Source organism: Castanea sativa, chromosome 2, assembly GCF_040712315.1.
Source record: "Castanea sativa cultivar Marrone di Chiusa Pesio chromosome 2, ASM4071231v1".
Classification (NCBI taxonomy): Eukaryota; Viridiplantae; Streptophyta; class Magnoliopsida; order Fagales; family Fagaceae; genus Castanea; species Castanea sativa.
Window position 1 is genome coordinate 13,542,886 of NC_134014.1, and position 5,899 is coordinate 13,548,784.

Sequence of the window (5,899 nt, forward strand, 5' to 3'; positions counted from 1 at the left end):
GTCTAAGTCATAAGGAAAAAACACCCCTTGACCTGGAGTTCCTTTGACATATTGCACTATTCTATTGGCTACTTGCATGTGAGGAACCCTGGGCTGAGCTAAGAACTAACTCAATCTATTTACAGCATAGGTGATGTCAGGCCTGCTCAAGTCATATATATCAACTTCCCTATAAGCCTCCTATACTAACTTGAGTCTTCTAATAGCTCTCCATCACTTTTTGATAGCTTAAGTTGCTGCTCCATAGGTGACTTCATAGGTTTACATCCCATCATACCTATTTCTTTCAGAATTTCAAGTGCAAACTTCCTTTGATTCAGGTTGATTCCCTTATCACTCCTTGAAATCTCAAGTCCCAAGAAATACTTGAGCGATCCTAGGTCTTTGATCCCAAATTTGGCATCCAAAACTGACTTCAAAGTGACCACACAACTTGGATCATTCCTTGTAATTACCATGTCATCCACATATACCAATAAAGTAGTAAAAAAGGGACCCTTAGCATACACAAATAAAAAATGATCAACTTGAGATTGAATAAAGCCAAGTTGCTGGATGGTTGAAGAGAGTTTAGTGGACCATTGCCTAGATGCTTGCCTTAACCCATAGAGTGACTTAGCAAGCCTGCAAACAGTAGGTGTAGATGAAGAAGCTAATGGCCTGTTTGGATGTTTAAAAAAGGAGGGGGAGTAGAGTAGAGGGAAGGGGAGTAATTCAATTACCTTGTTTGAGAGTTTTTTAAGGAAGGAGGGGGGGGGGGTTTGAAGGGGTTTCAACTACCTCCAACCCCCTCATTTTTAATTCCCCAAAATTGGAGAGATTTGGAGGGAGAGTAAAGCACATAAAATTATTGATAAAGTAAATTACCTAATTTACCCTTATTATATTTATAAAATTATAATGTTAAAAATAAGGGGAAGGGCTAATTACTCCCTTCCCCCTTACTAATTATAAAAACATCCAAACAAGATGGAGGGTAATCATTTTCCTCTACTCTCCTTCCCATTACTCCCCTCCCCTCTACTCTCCTCCCTCTCTAAACTCCCAAACAGGCCATAAAGTTGAACACCCCCTCCCCCCCCCTTACTGTGAAAACCAGGAGGTAAAGACATATAAACTTCCTCCACCAAATCTCCATGCAAGAAGGCATTATTAATGTCCAATTGATGAAGTGGCCATGATCTAGCTACAGCCAAAGCAAGGATTACCTTGACAGAAACTGTTTTGGCAACAAGTGAGAAAGTTTCAATGAAGTTAAGGCATATCCTTTGGGTATAATGTTTGGCAACTAATCTTGCCTTATCCCTATCAACTGTCCCATCAGATTTTAGCTTGATTCTATACACCCACTTGCATTCAATAGGGGTTTTACCTGGAGGCAAACTAGTAAGTTCCCAAGTGTGGTTTTGTTCAATAGCTTGTATTTCCTTATCCATAACTTCTCTCCAAAGTGGATCTTTGGCTGCTTGAAAGAAACTTTGAGGCTCTTGAGGATTGGAACTAACTGCCAATACATAGGACTAATAGCTTGGGACCAAATAAGCATAAGTAAGGCTATAAGCTATGTCACAAGGCCCAACAGAAGCAGGGAGGCTGGTAGAAGCACGAGAATAATCTTGCAAGTAAGCTGGAGGTTTTGAAGGCCTAGTTGACTTTCTAATAGATGCAATTGGTACTTCAATGGTTGATGTGGAAGCTTGATCTGGTAAGGCAGCTGGTGGAACTAAGGGAAAAGAAGAGGGCAAGGAATCAGTACTAGGTAAATCAGCAAGTATGGAATTAGATGGCTCAACTGGTAGAGAATGAACAACAGAACTAGGGGCAGAATTAGAAACTGAAATAGGAATAGTAGGAGCAGAATTATATAGGAATTTAGAATCTGGTATAATGACAGGAGTAACAAAAGGATCAAAACCTGTGCTAGAAGAAGCATTACCTTGAATTTCAAAGTCTGAAAGAAATGGATCAGCAAGAGGAGAATTGTTAGCAGTAAAAGGAAAGATATCCTCATGAAAAACAACATCCCTTGAGATAAAAACTGACTTGGTAGAAATATCATACACTTTATAACCTTTGACCCCAAATGGATACCCTAGAAATGCACATTTTCTAGCTCTGGGGTCAAACTTTGACCTATTATGAGAAAGAGTAGATGCATAACATAGGCATCCAAAAATTCTTAAATGATCATAGGTTGGGACATTTCCAAAAAGGACTTCATAAGGTGTTTTGTGAGATAATGGTGAACTTGGTATTCTATTAATCAAATACACTACAGTCAATACACTATGCCCCCACAGATATAAAGGTAATTTGGATTGAAGCATAAGAGATCTTGCAACATTTAAGATGTGTTGATGCTTCCTCTCAACAATAACAATTTGTTGAGGAGTCTCAACACAACTTAATTGATGCAAAATACCCCTTTGTGCAAAGAAATCCTTCATTATGAATTCAGTCCCATTATCTGTCCTCACAACCTTAACCTTTTTAGCAAATTATGTTTCAACCAAATTGCAAAACTAGTCTAGTATTGACTGTGTTTGTGATTTGTGTTTTAACAAATAAACCTAAGTAGACCTAGAGCAATCATCTACAATGGTTAAAAAATATTTGCAATTGTCAATAGTAGAAACTGAGAAAGGACCCCACAAGTCACAATGCAGCAAATCAAAGCAATTTTCAGAAACATGAGCACTTTTATTAAATGGTAATCTTTTTTGTTTTGCAACAGAATGTCACAATGAAAGCTATTTACAAAATTAGGAAGAGGAACTTTATTAAACTTCATCAAAGCCAATTTGGCATTTGATAAATGCCCCAATCTGAGATGCCAAACATGTGGCTAAACTGTTTTGACTGAAAACACTACAGAAATTGAAGAGGAAATAGATTTGCTCTCTTCCAGCAGGTAAAGACCATTGTACTCTCTACCTAGACCAATTGTGCTCCAATGAGCAAGGTCCTGGATGAAACAAAAGGTTCCAAGAAAAATGAGACAACAAACAACAGATTTTGCCAACTTATTCACTGATATAAGATTGAAACTAAAGGTAGGAACACAAAGAACATCATATAGAATAAGAGCTATGAAGCACGGGTGCGTTTCGGGATTCGGGTGCGGGTGCGGGAGCGGGTGCGGGACTCGGCAATTTCTGAAAAAGTAGGGTGCGGGTGCGGCGATTAAAAAATTATTAAAAATATTTTTATTTATATTTTTAATATATTGCTAAACATACTTTTTTCACATTATATAAACATATACCAAATTTAAGAACAATAGTAAATAATAACTAGAATACAACTTCATTATATAAATATTCCATGATGTTTGAAAATTAAAATACAACTCACAAGTTTGAAACTAAAGTCTAAAACAAAATAAAAGATACATCAACAAGACAATCAACAAAACAATCAAACACCAATTTCATCATCCTCAAGATCAATAGCTTCACTTCGAACTTCACTTTCACTAGTAGTAACACTAGTGCTAACATTCCCTATAACCATGGCCTCCAACTCTGGCTCATCAAGTGTAAGAGCTGCATTCTCAAGAATTCCAGCTCCTCCATGTATGTCGCTCTCATTCCAAGAGTCTCCTGCAATATCCCACATCTTTGTATCTCTATTTATGTACTCCGCATTGCGCATTGACAAGAGTCGAAGATTAGAATGCACATATACCAAATCCTCAGCACGTGTAGGAGCCATTTTGTTTCTTTTTAAGGAATGAATAAATTTGTATGTGCTCCAATTCCTCTCAGCACATGAAGATGAACAAGGTTGTCCAAGAAGTTTAAGGGCAAGGGTTTGAAGAGTTGGAAATGTGGAGCCATGGTATTGCCACCAAACCAAAGGTTGTAAGACCCACCTATCTGTCAAGAAAGCTGGTGAAGGAAACCTCCCTCCACGAAAATGCAGCAAACTCAGACTTCACCACATTTAATTCATTCACATATTCAAAGAATCGATCCAAACACTTGCTCCTTTCCATAGAAATTTCATGATCTCGATGTGGAGGGATGCGTTTTGAATTCTCCAAAAGCCATTCAGTAGAGTAATACCTAGAGTTAAAGATTAAAAAAACAAATATAAATGAAACGTGTGCTTTACTAGAAAGGGGAACTAAAGAAAATAGAAAATAGAAAATAAATGTACTTACCTAGGATTTAAGGAATGAGCCAAGCAGTGTAGTGGAGTACAATTTTTAGTCCAACGATCAATAAGTATATCATACACTACACTCCAAAATGAGCTATACTCATTATCTTCCAAGCCTTCATGTCGATATATTGCTACCTTTACCTTCTCTATCATTGAATCCCACATCTTATACACAAGATGAAGACAAGGCTTATCTGTGTCAGCTACTCGTATCATATCATAAATAGGTGCTGTGAATTCAAGGATATAATCAACCTTATCCCACCAAAGATCACTTAGAATCATCTCTTTCACCTTTTGAGCTTTTCCAACATCATCCTCCCTATAAGAAGCCCATTGCTCACTAATAGCCATGGCTTGAAGGCATCTTTTTATCAACTTCAACCTTTTTAGCATTATCACAACCGAAGCAAATCTAGTATCAGCAACTTGGAGCAATTTTAATGGACAAAATTCATTAAACATTGCCAACCTCATTGAATGGTTCATGATAAAAACACGTATGAAGGATGCATCATCAGCAATACGTGTAATCCAACTACATTCCTCATATGTAACTTCATTCTTTTCAGTGTTTTCTGCACAAATATTCTTCAAAGCTAGATTGAGAGTGTGGACAACACGGGGTGTCCAAAATATTTTAGGATACTCACCCTCGATAAGAGCTCCAGTGATTTCATCACATTAGCATTATCGGTGATGACTTGGACAACTTTCTCATGTCCAATCTCTTTTATAGCATCCCTCGACTTGACAATATAATGTTTGTCTTTGAACTCACACGACCCATCAATTGCCTTAATAAACAACTTGGACCTCCATACGTCTGACCATAATATTAATAAGAGGCCTCCTTTGTGGATTTGACCATCCATCAGAAACTATACTTACACCATTTTCAACCCAAAAATCCTTAATTGGTTTCAAAAGTCTATCAACATGAGCTTTTTCTCTTTGCAAAAGTGTTGTTCTCAAAGCATTGTATCCAGGAGGAATATAACCTGGAATGTTATGAGTAGCAGCATATGAATAGGAACTACGATAATATGGGTTCCTTGCAAAGTTAAATGAAATCCCACCAGTGTAAAACATCCTAGCAATTTGACTATCCAATTCATGTCTAGAATTATTCTGGAATAATTTCTCCACCGTAGGATTCACAACCTTCCTCCTCTTATTACCATCAAAGGGATTTGTACTATCACTCTCTTCTTGTGTACGAAATGGGGGAATACTCCCAATAGGCCCACGGCTTGGGGGAGGTGGGGGTAAGGGAATTTGTTTTCTCCGTTCTCTTTCTAACTTATCATTCTCAACTTGATCATGTATTCTTTGCATTTCCAACCTATGGCTCGGTGTCACACTAGGGCATACTCTAATACCTTTATTAACAATTCTTAATAAATGAGCCTTAACCCTAGAATAGGATCCCAAATAAATATTACCACAATAGTTGCACTTAAAGTGTGTGTTTCCACTGATTTAACGGTAGAACCGAGATGGTTTTTCTATTTTAGTCACATACGCAAAGAAGGAGCTTCATCATTTGGCATTCCTTCATTAGATGAAGGTGAACTTTTTGTGCTAGTAGCTTCATCCATTTCAAATTCAACGAGATTCAATTTAACCTACAAATAATTTCCAAATATATAATAACTATTAATTAAATAAAAATCAAACCCAATGTCACATACTCACAAAAAAAAAAAAATCGAGATCATCACGGATTCAC